This window comes from Callithrix jacchus, chromosome 2 (genome assembly GCF_049354715.1).
Source record: "Callithrix jacchus isolate 240 chromosome 2, calJac240_pri, whole genome shotgun sequence".
Lineage (NCBI taxonomy): Eukaryota > Metazoa > Chordata > Mammalia > Primates > Cebidae > Callithrix > Callithrix jacchus.
Window position 1 is genome coordinate 69,498,243 of NC_133503.1, and position 16,722 is coordinate 69,514,964.

General features: G+C 51.5%; 1 long non-coding RNA gene across 1 annotated transcript; it reads right to left on the reverse strand.

The window, feature by feature from the left end:
• Positions 1-384: 384 nt before the first annotated feature.
• On the reverse strand, positions 385-4,350 carry LOC103790508 (uncharacterized). The gene is made up of 4 exons (XR_004735743.3): positions 4,035-4,350; positions 3,115-3,180; positions 2,134-2,226; positions 385-873 (listed from the first exon to the last, which is right to left on the reverse strand). It is a non-coding gene; the product is annotated as an uncharacterized LOC103790508 (long non-coding RNA).
• Between the last annotated feature and the right edge of the window lie 12,372 nt (positions 4,351-16,722).

Sequence of the window (16,722 nt, forward strand, 5' to 3'; positions counted from 1 at the left end):
TTGTAATCCACCCACCTCAGCCTCTCAAAGTGCTGGGATGAAAGGCATGAGCCGCCGCGCCTGGCCGGGGTGGGAGCGTCTTACTAGCTGGGCCTGGGCATAGACTCCCAGCCTAGCTGCTAGTAATGACAGGAAAGTATGTATGTGGCATTGTCAGTTTCTACAGGGGTGGTGGGCTCAGCCTCATAAAGTGAGGACTGCCCCTACACAGGAGGGGGGTCAGATGTTCTGCACCTGTTCATCTCTATTGGAAGCCCTAACTCTTACCACCCCCAGTACCTCCTTTGTAAGCTGTGGAGGGTGAGATATGATGGCAGCCCAGCACTCACTAAAACTACAGCGAATACATTTTTAAATTTTATTTTTATTTTTTAGTGACAGGGCCTTGCTTCGTAATTGAGGCTGGCGTTTAGAGGTGCAGTCATAGTTCCACAGTCTCCACCTCCTGGGCTCCATTGATCCTCCCACCTCAGCCTTCCAAGTAGCTGGGACTCCGGGAGTGCACCATCATGCCCCGCTGCTTGTTTTATTTTTGTGGAGATGGAATTTCACTGTGTCACCCAGACTGATCTCAAACTCTTGGTCTCAAGGGATCCTCCCACCTCAGCCTCCCAAAATGTTGGGATTACAGGCATGAACCACTGCATCTGGACAGCAAATCATTTTTTAAAAGACATCAACTTGATAAGAAAGATATCGGGAAGAGATGACAGCAACACAATACTGGAAGTTGGGGACAGAGGGATGAGTGATACCTGACAGAGAGGGCTCAGTTAGATAGGACCTTAGGCTATTTGATTCTCTATAAGAGATCCAAGTCTATTCACATCTCTGAGCCCTCAAAGCCTCAGGAACTTGCAGCTGCAGGAACACCTGGAAATGGGGATGAATGGGAGTTAAAACAAGAAAGAGTGGAGCAAAAGCTTTTGAAAACTTGCAGACTCTGGATCCCCTACCTCCCTCCAAGCTGTTAGATCACTACTCCCATCCTCTCCCCAATCCCTAGCAAAAGTCCAAGGTTTATGCACTGGACTGGGAGAGGCAAACCACAGCTAAGAGCTGCTGTACTAAAAACGGGGACTACAGAGTCCTGGGACTCCCCCGCCCAGCTTCCTTCCCTTAATCAGTTCCAGAAGCCAATTGGCCAGAGCTTTTCACCAGGGAGGAGGTGGAATCTTTCTTAGGGATCCGGCCAGCCCAAATGCAAGACCTCAACTTACAAACACTGCTAGATTCGTCAAGTGACCCACCAAGATCTGGGAGCTTCTAATCTGCATTTTGGTACTTAATGATGATCTGATAAGTCACAGATCTGAAGACAGCTGAGGAATAGAGGAAACAAAGCAGACAAAAGAAAAAAAAAAGGCCACACACAGTGATTCAAGCCTGTAATCCGAACACTTTGGGAGGCCAAGGTGGGTGGATCACTTGAGGTCAGGAGTTCGAGACCAGCCTGGCCAACATGGTGAAACCCCATCTCTACCAAAAATACAAATATTAGCCGGGCATGGTGGTGGGCATCTGTAATCCTGGCTGCTTGGGAGGCTGAGGCAGGAGAATTGCTTGAACCCAGGAAGTGGATGCTTACAGTGAGCCGAGATTGTGCCATTGCCCTCCAGCCTGGGCAACAGAGCAAGACTCCATCTCAAAAAGAGAGAGAGAGAGAGAGAGAGAGAGAGAGAGAGAGAACAACAGTGTTAAAAAGAGACAGTGCAAGGTTATCAGGTTATGTCTGAAGAAAACCTTTACAAAGTATATTAACAACCTCAGAGAGAGAAGAGATATTATATCCATGAAGTGCCAACAAAGGAAACAGAGATAGAGTTAAAGGAGAGTTCTTGGAAATTAAAAGCACAAAAGAATGATTTTCAAAAAAGAAGAAGAAATGAAAGGATGGATTAGAGGGCAAAAGGGAGGAAGCCTCCTAGACAACAGAGCAGAAAGACAAAGCAAAGAAAAAGAGGACATAAAAGGTAAGAACATCGAAGATCAGTTAAAGAGATTCAACATAGGAATAAGAGGAGGCAAGGAAGAGAACGCAGAGGGAATGATTCATAAATGAAATAACTCAAGAACATTTCTCAGACATGAAGGACACCAGTTTTTGGATTAAAAACATTTGCAGTTACTCACCGCAGTGGTTGAAAACACCCACACGAAAGTACATTGCTGCCCAACTTCAAAAGCCTAGCGACAAAAAGAAGCTTCTGCAAGTTTCTGGAGAAACTAGAAGACAAGAAGTAATGCTTTCAAAATTCTGAAAAAAAAATTATCTCCAAACTCAATTCTATACCCAGATAAACTATTTCTTAAATGAGAAGGAAGAAAGACTTCCTTGGGCCTCTTCCCTTCCTTCGCAGAAAGCTCCTTGAGGCTGTGCTCCATAACAAGGGAGCAAAGCAAGAAAAAGATGACCATGGACACCGGAAGCCCAACCACAGGGAGAGAGCAGGAATCTGGGTGATGGTGACAAGCCATCCAGGCATCTACCGAGTCCCAGGCATCGACTTGAGGTGGTGTGAACATTTGTGGCCAAGCACCAGTGCAGGGCTCCCTATCTGTAAACACCATCTCTCGGAAGTGGACAGACAGGCGTGGCGGAAGTTGAAGGAGCCACCCTTCTACTGCCAAGTCCCACAGTGAGGCTGAGTGAGGAGAAACAAAGTACTGCACATTCCTACCACAAATGGCCAGGCCGGGCGTGGTGGCTCATGCCTGTAATCCAGCACTTTGGGAGGCCAAAGTGGGTGGATCACCTGAGGTCAGGAGTTGGAAACCAGCCTGACCAACATGGTGAAACCCTGCCTCTACTAAAAATACAAAAATTAGCCAGGCGTGGTGGTGAGCACTTGTAATCCCAGCTACTTGGGATTACTGAGGCACAAGAATAGCCTGCACCCAGGCAGCAGAGGTTGCAGTGAGCCAAGATCACACCACTGCACTCCAGCCTGGATGACAGAGCAAGACTCTAACTCAATTAAAAGCAAGCAAACAAACAAAAAAGCATGAATGGCTGCACTGAACCTAGGCCTCTGGCAAGAGCCTTCTCATACCGGCCCCCACAGACCACTGTGCAGGAGGAAACACAAATGAAGGGTTCTCTTCCATCTGCACCTGCATATAGGCAGCCTCTCCAGCTGTGCCAGTGAGCTTCGGGCAAAAGTGACAGTCTTCCTGCTCCTGTAGAGCATAAACACAGGACACAGGAGCAAATTCCAGAGTGTTCTGGGTGCTCTGGAAAACAGGTAATGGGGCTGAGAGTGACTGTGGTAGGGAGTGTGGGGCAGGCCCTCTAGGGAGGGGCATGTAAGCTGGGGCCTACATGATGAGACAAGTGAGTTGTGCAAATATCTTGGGGCAATGTATTGGAGGCAGAGGGGCAGCAAGTGCAAAGGCCCTGGGCTGTGGGGAATGAGCTCAACACATGTTGAGTGGAGAGGGAGGATGAGATGAGTCAGGAAGGGGTGGGGCAGGGCCTGGATCAGTTAGGGCTGTGGGGCCATGGTGAAGGGCTGGGGTGGCAGGCGACAGGAGAGTGTTAAGCAGAGGCAGGCCTTGATCTTATTTACGTGGTTTCACCATTAATGTCCTGGGATCGAGGTGCCTGATTGCCTTCCCACACTTCTTTCTCCTTTATGTTTTACTATAGTCTTGGACAAAGGGCTCAGCTTAAAGAAAACAAAAAGAAAGCAAAACAAAAACCACCCTACATTTCTCGCCTCTCTTACAGCTAGGTGTGGTCAGTGCACTAAATTCTGGCCATTGGGATGTAAGCAAATGTGTGTGGGACTTCTGGGCAGACTCCTTGAGAAGCAGGAGCTAGACCCTCTTTGCTCCTCCACTTTTCCCCTTCCAGCCTGACATCATGAATGGAAGCCCAGCCGTCTTTCTGGGCCACAAGGAGACCTTAGGATAGAGGCCACTTGCTAAGAAGGGGCAACAGAAAAATAGAAGGAACCTGGGTCTATGTTGCCCACACTGGTCTATGAGCCCTAGACAGCCAACCTCCCAGGCTTGTGTGTAAGAAGAGGTACCCTTTGGAGAAGAGGCCACCCTTCAGCTCAGCTTGACCACTGAGTCATCTCTAGGGTGGTTGAGGTCTTGCATCAGACCCTTGGAATCATTGGTAGTTTGCAGGTGTTAGCCTCTTTTCTGCCGGTTCCTCCATGCACAGACAGGCTGTAGGCACCTCGAAGAGGGCTGCTACCCTTGGAATCTCAGAGTGTGAAAGAGAAGAGGCCCTTGCCGGACTCCCAGGAAAGTGCACCCACTTCCTTGCTGAGGGAGGGGATTCCGGAGTCTTCTCTTTCCTGTTTCATGGGAAAAGAGAGTTGCGATGAGTGAAATGACAAGGGGTTTTCTATGTTTAAACTTTTATATTCTACCCCTTACTTGGCAATGGAACCCCAGGCTATGTTTTTTACACACATAGAATTCCAAGTCCAGAGTTGAAATTTGAGAGCTGAGGCTTCACCAGAATCTCTGGGGTGGGGGGAGGGGAGGGTCAGCTCATTAAAAATTCAGATTCCCAGGCCCCTCCCGGAATCCACAGTCCAGCAGAGCTTCCTGCTTTCCCTCCCACGGCCTTCCCCTCTTTGGGGCTGGTCAGTCCTGGCTCAGGGATGGCTCAGGCTCCAGATCAGACCTCCTCCTGCTCTTCTCTAAGCCACCCCCCACAGCCACTCATTACCAGAGGCTGCCCCTCACCTGCACCCCTGGTCCAAACCCCCTCCTCTCTCACTTCAGCCTCCTAAGTTTTCTGTCACCTCCTCCCCAGTCTCTCCATTCCATAGGAGCATCCTGGGTGGTATTTTCTAATGTAAGTCAGATCACAGAACTCCTGGGCTGAAGATTCCAGTGACTTTCTGGCTACAGTGGAAGGAAATCCAGACTCTTTTCCAGGGCCACACAATTTCCCCCACTCGCTTGCTCCGTCTGCTTCTGTCACTTCCTCCAAACCTCCGAGGCTGCCCCTGACTCCCGGCCTTTTCCACTGCTGTGTCTTAGCTGGCCTGCTAGGCCAGGTATCCTCAGCAGCTCAGGCCTCAGCTCCCCACCTCCCTCTCCCGCCCCAGGTCCCTGCTCCACTGGCTGCTGACCACATGCTGTCTTTCTCGTTTATTTATCTGCTGGCCTGCCCATCGTCGTCTTCCTTCTCCACTGGAACATGAGCAGGAACCTCCGAGGACATACCCACCAGATCCCCGGGGCACAGAGGAACGAACCTGGCACATAGTAAGTCCTTCAGAAACAATGCTGAATGGACAGACAAACATGTGCAATGCTTGCCTCACCCCTCACTGTCCCCTTTGGCCACAGTCCACACGCAGCTCTCCGCTGCTGTATCAGGCCCTGCCCCCAACGCCTCACTGCAGGGAGGGGGGACCTGTATGTAAAGGTTTCCTCCCTTCTTTAGCTCCAGGCGCTAAGCTGGCACCTACCTCCCCACTTCCTTCCTAAGGGTGCAGCTCTGGGAGTTCTCAGTCGCTCCCTCTGTAGACGGATCTAAAGGCCCAAATAGTAACACGCCACTCAGAGCTGCTACCTGGTGGGGGTCGTTCCACTCTTTCTATTCAGAAGATGTTTTCCCAGGCTCCTCCTGGTGTTAAATCATTCCTCCAAATTAGCAGGAACACTCATTACCAACCCAACCACCTCCATTAGGCAGGAAATATGTCTTTCTCGTGGCTGCTCCCCCCAGACCCAGGGCCATCCCCCAGTGCTCCCTGGATGGGGGTGGGTGGGAAACTGGCTGGAAGCAGGGGGTGGAGCAGGCGCCACTCCTAACTGGCAGGAAGCACTGAGCCCTGCCGGGGTGCCAGATAGTCACCGTGGCTTCAGGCTCCTCCTCTGCGCCCTTATCCCTGGGTGCCCCCAGACCCCTGCTCAAAGGGCACACAAGCGCCCTCACTTGTGGGCCCTGCCTCTCTAGTCCTGCATCCATACACAGGCCTGTGTGATGGGTTTTAAGGAAGGCAATGAGGGCAGGGGCACTTGTAAAGCAGTGAGAGACCAGACATCCCTTACTTAAGGAGTTCTGTCTTTCCACATTCCAAAGTTTGGATGTGAGCTTTCAAAACGGCTGTGGATGCCCTCGGTCTCCAGGCCCTCAGGGGTCCCCGCTGTCCAGCCGAGGGCCTGGAAGCTGTCCTGAACTGGGTCTCCCAACAGGTGTGTTGGAGGACTCCAGCTCACTGTGGTTTTCTAACGAGTTACTCACCAGACTGTCTTCCGGGAACAGAAAGTGATTAAAAACCAGGCGTGAAACGGCTCATCCTACACAATGGGTGTAATAAATATTAGATAACAACAGCAAGGACAATAACAATTTTACCTGCATCTCCCAGGTTATCTAAGGAAGTGTCAGCAGTACAGTTACAGAATGCAGAAAAATGCAACATTTGGCTGCTTTAAAAGAGCCTCCTTTGGCTCATTAGTGGGGTGTGTGCCCTGGGGTGGGGGACAGCATTTATTCAGCTCTGGAATTTCCATCACGCAGCAGCTCCACACATCATGCTGAGTTCTCCTAAGCACGAGGGAGCCCTTGAGGTCCCCGCATGGGGAAAGCTCCTCCAAATCTATGGGAGGATGTGTCTAATTGTTCGTTTATCCAATCAGTATTTGTTGAGCTCCTACTGTGTGCCAGGCTGTGAATACTCAACGGAAACAGTTCGGGGTCGGCCCTGGTGGAGTTTCATCTGCTGTGGTGGAAATGGCACACAAACAAAACCCGAAGCAAGCCCAGGAACTTGTGAGAAATGCAGATTCCCAGGCCCCACCCAGACCTGCCAGCTGAAGAGCTGTTCTGCTGCCCAGCCATCTGGATGTCCCAAGTCCTCCCGAGGAATCTGATGGCTACTTTAATGGTGCAGGAGCTGGACCTGAATGATAGGGAGTGGTGAGCCTTGACAAGCCCAAGGGGAGTGTTCTGGACAGAGGGCACAGCAGGGCATGGTCCTGTGCCAGGCAGGGGGCCCGTCTAAGGGAGAGCCAAGCGATGGGCCCAGTGAGCTGCAGCCCGGAGCAGTGTGGGTGACACTGGGGCAGCTGGCTGGGGCTTCTCAGACCTTGCAAAGACATTTGGATGTTGCTGTTCCAGAGGTGTTGCTGCTCTCACCTGCCTGCTGGCGTGGCCTGCTGTGGCATGGAAACCTCAGACCTCATCTTCGCCTTCTTTCTGAGGAGAGGGCAGGGATCAGCTGTAACTCCTGCCCCACGTCTCAAGAGTTTTCAGATTCCATCCTGTACCTGGCTGGGTTCACTGCACTTCTCTCCCCCTGCCTAGGAGAGTAGGAGAAGGATGTAGGAGAGGCTCCGCTTTTCCTAGAAACACAGAAAGGGGTGTGGAGGGGACAAAGGTGGTAGGACCCTAGGGAAAGGCTGGGCCAGCCCAGGAAAAACAAGCCATGGTGTCGGGATGCGGGAGGGGCAGGAGCCTGGGAGTAAGTAAGGAGAGACTCATTGTCCCGGTGCCCATGGAGAGCTGGGCTGGCCCTGGAACCACCGTCAAGCTGTCTGGCTGCTGGAGGCTGCTGTGAGCCCTCGTCACTCCCTCCTCGCTCCATCCTGCTGCCATGGTGAGGCGCAGAGCAGTGCAGTGTGGCCACTGCTAAATCCATCCCAAGCCACCTCACAGGCCACTCAAGCGATGTGCAGCCCCAGGGGACAGACACATGAGTCCCAGGGGCCCCACTGGGACAGCTCTTCTGCAAGTCAGCTCATAAGCCCACCCCATGGGCACTGCCTTGGAGAGCAGGTCAACCCCACCTTGCAGAAGTCTCCTGCCCTGCTTGTAATTCCAGCAGCTCCGGCTGGGGGCATAGACAAGCCAGCCTGCCAAGCAGAGGTCCCTGCCCAGAAGGTAGGCCACAAAATGCAAGGAGGGCTTAATGACCTCAGAAACTGGGAACTGGTCAGGCTCCGTGGCTCACATCTATAATCCCAGCACTTGGGAGGCCAAGGCAGGAGGATCACTTGAGCCCAGGAGTCTGAAACCAGCTTGGGCAATGTAGCGAGACCTGTCTCAAAATAAGAAAAATGAAAAGAAAAGAAAAATCTGAAATAGCATGTCGTGAGCTCTGTGAGGCCACTCTTTCAGTCTTCCCATTTTCAAAGTCTTTCTTGAGTACCCATTATCCACTGGGAACTGTTCTAGGCCCTGAGGATCTCCCATCTGTGAGTAAGACAAGACAGGTCCCCGCTTCCCTGGAACTTCCGGTTCTAATGGGATGAGATAATAACATGAGGCTAGTAAATGGGAAAATGCCAGTGAGGATGCCAGGCCGTAGGGTGATGTTTCTGGGGGTGGAGGGCTACTAGGCAAAGCCCTGGAGGACCTGATGTTTTTCCTGAGACTTGGATGTTGAGAGGAGCAGAGGGTACAGTGAGTAGGAAGACCCTGACAGCAGTGGGCCCATTACCCCCTGCAAGGAAACCAGGCCTCAGAAGAGGTGACACAGTCACTGTCTCTTCTTCCCTGGAACAAGCCCAACTACTCACCTGCATGAGGTTTCTCCTGGTGCCAAGGAAGAGTCAGAAAAGAGATCAAATCAAATAGAACCAGCCTGGCATTTTCACTCTGTTTGCAGGCCCGTGGAGCTCACATTTAGGGGGCAGGGGAGGTAGTACCGGCAGAGAAGTGAACCTAGGGGTTACAGAACACACCAGCCAGACACGGCGAGGGTCCCCGCTCTGTCGCTCACCAGCTGTGTGGCCTAGGCAATTGCTTCCCATCTCTGGGCCTGCATTTCCTCACCTCTATCTTGCTTTTTTGTTGTTTTTTTTTGAGACAGAGTCTTGCTCTGTCCCCGAGGCTGGAGTGCAGTGGTGCCATCGTGGCTCACTACAACCCTTGCCTGCCAGGCTCAAGCGATCCTCCCACTTCAGCCTCTTGAGTAGCTGGGACCACAGGCATGCACCACTGCCCCCAGCTAATTTTTGTATTTTGTGTAGAGACAGGGTCTTGCTATGTTGCCCAGGCTGGTCTCAAACTCCTGGGCTCAAGTGATCCTCCTGCCTCAGTCTCCCAAATTTCTGGGATTACAGGCATGAGCCACCTCACCTGGTCTCTATCTTGTTAAGTATAATTCCTGAACACAGTATTTTTGAAGTAGCTGGCGGAGGTGGCTCCTCCATCTGCAGTGGCTGTGATTGCAGTACCCTACTTAGAGCCATGCTTTGCGTTGTTCCGCAGGGTTTATTATGTGCCTCCTGACCACGGGAACAGTAGAGGACAGGATTCCCGTGCGCAAGCTCTGCACATGGGGGAAGAGGCACCTGTGGAGAGCATGGCAGAGCATGCGTGGTGCTGGCAGAGTCAGAGAGGACAGGGTCACTGTGGGCTGTGGTCTCTGTCTGCCCAGCTTATGGGACTTCTCTTCCTGAAACAGAATCCATCCATCAGGAAGTCTCCCCTCCTCCCTTAGTTCCTGTGGATCAGGTGGGCTCCCCGTCCACCAGGGTCAGGGACACACTCAGCACCAGGCCTGGCCTTTCAGCCCTATGGGCCTGGCTACTCCATGGTGATTGGTCAGGGTAGGCTGACCAGCATCACCCTGGGGCCTTTGCAGAACCCTGGGCAAAGGTTTCTCTTTCCACAGGGGCTGCTAAACTGCAGGGTGGGCACCTGAACTACTGAAGCCATCCCTCCCCTCCTTGGGGAGGGCCTTCTGAGAATGACATCACATAGAGGCCAGAAGAGCCCAGAGATGGAGAGAGACCAAGCCCCTATGATGCTCTTGGAATCCCCAGAACCACCCAGGCCCAGTCGGGCAGCACCATCTCCACACTTTAAAGTTATGCCAGACAGTTCTCTTTTGGCTCATGCCAATTTTAATTGGGTTTCTGTCACTTGCGACTGAAGATTCCTGACTGATTCAGAGGATTTCATCAGGAGAGATAGAGCTTGAGTTTCCAAGAAGGATCTGAATTGATGATTAGGGAGAGACGAGAATGTGTATTACTGTAAGAAATAAACTGAGCGTTGGTGTGGATGTGTGTTTGTTGCTGCCCCAACATCCATTTCCTCACCTCCTCCTTCCTCATAGAATCTGAAATTTCCAAGCCATGCATTTTGGGTAGAATTGACCCCACATGCAGCTTCGGGGTGGGCCCAGTTTAGCTTAGATGATAGCGTTTTCCATCCCCATGTCCAGATGGAGATAACTGAATCATGGGGGCAGTTTCCCCAGTGTGTTCTCCTGGTATCTGAGTTCTCATGATATCTGATGGTTTTTTATAAGAGGCTTTTCCCTTTTTTGCTTGGCATTTCTCCTTGCTGCCACCATGTGAGGAAGGAGGTGTTTGCTTCTCCGTCCACCATGATTGTAAGTTTCCTGAAGCCCCCAGCCACGCTGAACTGTGAGTCCATTAAACTTCTTTCCCCTATAAATTACCCAGTCTCAGGTATGTCTTTATTAGCAGCGTGGGAATGGACTAATACACTCCCATTGCACAGTGATAGGTGTGCATAAATAACATCGTTATAATCAGAGCCGATAAGACTCCATTCTGGGGCTTTAATTCAATCCTGGAAATCTTTCCCTTTAAACACAAATAAGAAAGTGGCCTTGGAAGCTTCTGGTATCCATCTTGCAACCATGAGGAGAGAGTCTGCTGAGAATGGAGCCTGTACTCGGGCAGATTCAGTAAATGGAAGGACTGGGCCACATCGTTGAGTCCTGGATCAGACCACACCTGAAGGAGGATCTACCCTGAAACTATTCAGCTACATGAGCCAGTAAAGTTCTTTAGACTTAGAAAGTTTGGCTTAGTTTTCTGTCATGTGTAAAAAAGAATCCTGTCTGCTTCAAATGAGACTCAAGTTGAGGCTCCAATTTCCTGACATCCCACCGCACAGTGGCCTATGTCAGCACCAATCCTCCATCCTCCTAGTCTGGACCTTGCAGCCTCTAGAAAAGTATTTTGTTTTTGTCAAATTCTAAGGCCACCAGAATGCAGGAAGCTGCTCTAGGGCCTTGGAACTGAGACTCCTGGAGGGGCCAGGGATCAATGGAAGTTTGTCTGCTATGTGGGCTAGAGTGATCTCAGAGCCCCAGACACCCTGGAGGAGGCAATAACTCACCCTGGGTCTTCTGCCCTTCCCCAGCCCATCCTGGGCAAGGACAGCCATCAATCCCACTTATCAGTCCTCTTATTTCATCCTTTATCCAGCTGTCTTGGGTGTCACTCCACATCCTTAACGCAGAGTTATGAGAGATTGGGCACTCGGGCCTGGGCTGGCTGAAGGATTCATGGGTCCAGAGCTGCCCATTCATCAGGGAGAAATTGCACTGGCTTTGGGGGTGGGGTAGAATATGATTGACTGGGTCAGGGAGAGGGGGCCTCGCTATCAGCAGCCAGAAATATCAAAGTCACGGCAAGGAGGGTGGGGACGTTGGGTGAGAAGACCCCCACATTCCTGTGAAGACAATCCTAGGCCTACAGGGGTACAAGCAAGACCAGCTCCAGGAAGCGGGGGTTCTAGTTCTCAGCCAAACAAGCAGTTGGCTCAACAATTATGGGGCATCCCAGACAAGGGATGATGAGTCCAACTTGCCCCAAGGCAATCCAAAGAATCTCCAAAAAATGTGTACCAGTCCCTGGCTGCCCTGGTTAACTGTGCCCCTCAAATGGTGCCCGCTACAGTTAAAGTAACACCTCTGCTCCTGACCCCAGCTTCTGAAGTCCTCTTTCACAGCGCCCCTGCCCGTCTCGCCTGCCACACCCCAGCCCCTGTTGCCTCTGCCTGTCCTTCAAACACCCAAGACCTTTGCACTCACTGCCCCTGCTGCCTGGAGACTCATCCCCCAGGGTCTCGCATGGCTGGGCTCCTTGCCATGTTCAGGACTCAGGGCTCCAGGGAGGGCTCCCTTGCCCCCTCCTCATCTCCTGCAGCCCCCTGGCTGTTTCATGCCCTTCATGTGCTTAACGCTGGCCCAAATCGCCTAATGTTCCTTTTCCCTTTACTTGAAGAGACGCCAACTCGTAGCCTAGTCCCTGAGAGCAGGGCTCCGTCTGTCTTCTCCATTGCTGGGTCCCCAGGCAGCACTCGCTGTGTCACTGGACCTCACGGGCACTCCATAAATGTATGTTAAATACATAAACTACCATCCTCCACAGCCAGGCTCCAGGACGAGGCATGTTGGAAAGGGGCGACTGTCCTAGGCTGTGCTGAGGGGCTGATTTTTCTGTGGGCCCCACTGGGTGGCTTCTCTAGGAGACACAGGAGAGAGGTTGCTTGCTTGGGAGGCATGGCTATTCTGTGTCGCCAGGAGGTTGCCATGGGAACGCCTGGCTGTCAGCAAAGACCCCCCTTAAAGTTAGAGATGTGGAGATATGAAGAGATTGCACAAGTCGATGAAGTATTGACCAATGGCTGCAGAGTCTCAGCCGTGGGCAGGGAAGGACTCTCTCGGGTCACCCTGACCTGCCCTCAGCTTTAGCTGACAACTCTTCTCTGTCCCTTCACTCATACCTTCTCTCCTTCCCAGCCTGCTTCTATCTTCGTGGCCAGGAACACCCACCTGGGGCCACAGGTCCTGCTGAGGTCACCTAGGCATCTGCCATCCAGGTGTTGGGTGATAGAAGAGGTACAACAGGAAATGCAGAAGTGGTAGATGAAGCACGACAGCAAACATGTATTGAGCACTTACTGTATGTATTGAAAACTCACGCTTTGAATGAAGAGACCCCCAAACGGGCTTTGTGTGAGCAACATGGCTGTTTATTCACCTGGGTGCAGGTGGGCTAAGGCCGAAAAGGGCATTAGCAAAGGGCAATGGGATAGGAGTTGGTTTTAAAGGTTTGGGGTGGGCCGTGGAAAGTTACAGAGTAAGATCAGTTACAGTGGTGGGGGTGGGGCAAGGAGTACACATTACCATAAGTTGGTTAGAATGGCTGGTGGGATAAGAGTATTATCATTATAACAGTTAAGATGGCAGGGCGGGGTGAGGGGCTGGTCGGGGAAGCTCCGCTGGGCCATTAGGGACAATGGGGAATGCAGGTGGGTGGGGGGAGGTGGGAGTAGGAGACAATCAGCTGAGGCAAGCAGGACTTCAGACTTTTGGGCTCCGGCTCCAGGCTTGCACATGGAGATCTGACATAAAGTGTGTCAGAACTGATGCCTATACCAATTGCTGAACTCACTCCTTACCTGGCCCCAGAAGGGAGGTGTATCAGCCCCATTTTACAGATGACGAATCTCAGGCTCAGAGAGGTTACATGAAATTTTTGGAAATTCCTACCTAACGAGGTAATTCCGGTATTAGAACCCAGGGAATCTAAATCCAGAATTCAAGCTCTTAACCATGTTGCCATTCCAGCAATTCTAAACACAAGCAAGCCTAGTAATTCCTTCATATTGAATGGTTACTGTGGGCAGGCACTTTGTTTCCTGTATTAGTCCATTTTCACACTGCTGATAAAGACATACCCCAAACTGGGAACAAAACGAGGTTTAATTGGACTTACAGTTTCTAATGGCTGGGGAGGCCTCAGAATTGCGGCGGGAGGTGAAAGATACTTCTTACATGGTGGCAGCAAGAGAAAATGAGGAAGAAGCAAAAGCAGAAATCCTTGATGAACCCATCGGATCTCATGAGACTTATTCACTATCACAAGACTAGCATGGGAAAGACCAGCTCCCATGATTCAATTACCTCCCCCTGGGTCCCTCCCACAACACGTGGGAATTCTCGGAGATAAAATTCAAGTTGACATTGGGTGGGGACACAGCCAAATCACATCATTACATAGGTACCTTTGTTATTTCACACTGGGGAACAAAGCGCGTCAGGAATACAGTTATTCACCCAAGTGGTAGAGTTTGGATCTGCACACCTGCCCAGGGTCCAAGTTCGTGCCCTAACATCACCTGGGCCCTGGACACGCAGGGCTGGCAGAGACCCTCCAGCCTGGTCACGCTTCCATCTCAGGGTTTAAGGAAAGGCAACACTTCCTTTCCCCAAACCCCACCAGGCCCAGGACCTGGTGAGGGCACTGAGAATGTCCAGCAACCTGACCAGAACAAGTGTACCTGGTGGGCTGCAAGACACCCTTGGACCTCAGCCTGGAGGGAGCATGGCACCCTCTGTCTAGGGTCGGGGTCGAAGAGCATCTCAAGCTGTTTGCATGGGCAGGGCCCTTCTCTGAGCCTGGCTCTCCTCACTGGAATTGTGGAATGACTCTTCTCGCTGCTCTAGGGGTGTTGAGGGTTCATGTGAACATGTCTGGGCACAGGCGACTCCACCACTAGGAACCAGATGAATGAGAGTTGGTATTTACTGCTAAGTATCCTTTCTTCCTCACCCTCCAAACGGATCCTCTCCAAGGCATTTCACATAGAGATTAAATTATAAAACTTTAATTCAAATGCAGTTTTCTAGGAATCTGCCAACTGCACGTAGTGGCTTAGAGCCGAGCAGCTCTGCGAGGGCCAAACACAGCCGGCCTGGAGGTGGCCCCTCAGCTTGCTGCAAGGACGCACTCCCCAGGCCTACCCTGGGCTCTTGCTGTCCCTGTCTCCTGGCTGTGCCTTCAGCCCTCACGGGGAACAGGTATTGGGCCAGTGGGGGAGTGGGGTGAGATGGGATTAGATAGTGGAGAGGGGGTGCTTATTGTTTTTCAGGCCATGTTCTGGCATCTTTCCCCTAAAAGAAACCTCTTTCTCCCAGGTCCTTGGCAAGAAAAGGCACGAGACATCTGACAGAGGGAGGCCAGACGTCTCTTTTCATTCCAGAGGGCAAACAGGGCTTTTCTGGGAAATCCTCCAATTTTCTCTCTGATACTGCCCCCCCAACCACCCTGCCACCAATGTCCAGAATGTCAAAACTCTAAATAACCTAGCACCTCTCTGTGTTTGCATTAGTTACCTGTCACTGCAATAAAGCTGTGTCACAAACTACTCCAAGAATCTCAGTGACTGAAACCCACGAGCATTTGCTTTCCTCATCCACAGCCTTCAGGCCACAGGTCAGGCTCAGCTCTGCTTCACATGTCACATTCCAAAATCAGAAGCTACCCAGGGGAGCTCTTCTCATGGTGGCTGGAAGAATGCAAGAAGCCCCTCAAAACCACACACCCAGGCTGGGTGAGGTGGCTCACGCCTATAATCCCAGCACTTTGGGAGGTTGAGGCAGGTGGATCACCTGAGGTCGTGAGTTCAAGACCAGCCTGTACCACATGTCGAAGCCCCATCTCTACAAAAATAACCCCATCTCTAAACATACAAAAATTAGCTGGGTACCACACCCAGCTAGGCACCTGTAATCCCAGCTACTCAGAAGACTGAGGCACGAGAATCACTGAACCTGGGAGGTGGAGGTTACAGTCAGCTGAGATCATGCCACTGTACTCCAGCCTGGGCGGCAGAGCGAGACTCCATCTCAAACAACAGGAAAATGAAACAAAACGAGACAACAACAAAAATAAATAAATAAATAAAACCCACACCCAGATTGAAAGTCTCTGTTCACATTATGTCTGCTAACATTCGTTGGTCAAAGTGAGTTACGGGGCCGAGCCCAATGTCAGTGGGGTGAGGACGTGTCCTCAGTCCATTTGAATGGAAGTCACTGCAAAGTCACAAGGCGTTACGTTAAATAAACAGCAAAATAATAACAACAACAACAACAACAAAAGTCACCTGGCAAAGGGTGCAGCTCTGTGAGTCCATTACAGGGAGGCAGTGCTCACAAACAGGGTGGAGTGAGTGTCGGCTGCTCACTGCCTTCAAGTCCATTTGCCTTTGGGGGATTCACCTTCCCACCTTTGGAGCAGACGCATCTCCACTGACCCCGTTCCAAGCTAATAGGGTGGCCTCAGTGGGCTCAAGACAGTCTGACACCCTGTTTTTCCATAGCCACCGTCATTGACTCAAAGAGATGCCTTTGATCTAAGTCAGCGAGGGACACTGCATCCCAAAAATAAGGTCCAGAAAGCCCCTCCCTTCCTCACCAGAAATAAAGAAGCACAGAGTCCAAGGAGCTTTTGGCAACCAACCTGTGACTCTGATGGGAACCAGCCTCTGGAAGGAGCTGTGGAAAACAGTGCAGAGATTCAGAGAAAACTCAGATCCTGGGGTGATGGGATTTAGCTGGATCAAGCTGCACCTGAAACCTGCCTACTACTTGACTTTTCACTTACAGGAGCAAATACATTCCCTATTTGGTTTAGGACAGTTTGAGTTTCATCCTCCATCATTTGCATTGCAAAGATTGCTGAGTGATAGCAATGACATCAGAGAGAAGACAAAAGAGAGAAGGGAGGCTTCCCGGTTTTCACCTCCTTGGTTTTCACCTCCTTAAGTAGCTCGGCACCAGCCCTGAACGCAGGCCCAAGAGCACTGGGAGTCTTGGTGAGCTCCACCAAGAGGCTTCAGAGTCAGCCAGACTCCCGCACTTTGCAGCAACCACCAGGGGCTTTCAGAGCCAAACAAGCACCCACTTCATGGAGACCTGTTCACCACTGGATGCAGCCTTGAGTCTCTGGCTGGCCCCAAGGGCCAGAGGGTCTAGAACTCCTGCCTCATGGATCAAAGACCCATTTGCACGGGTGTCAGGGGAGAATGTAGATCATTTTTCAATGCGTGTGGCTATCTTTGGGCAACCCTGAATGTCAGAAGTGGGGCTGGGATGGCAGGGCTTGATCCATCGCTATTTGTCTCAGAAGGGGCTGCCTACATCTGCCCACTCCCCCCACCATGTGGGGGATCTGGTAAAGGGG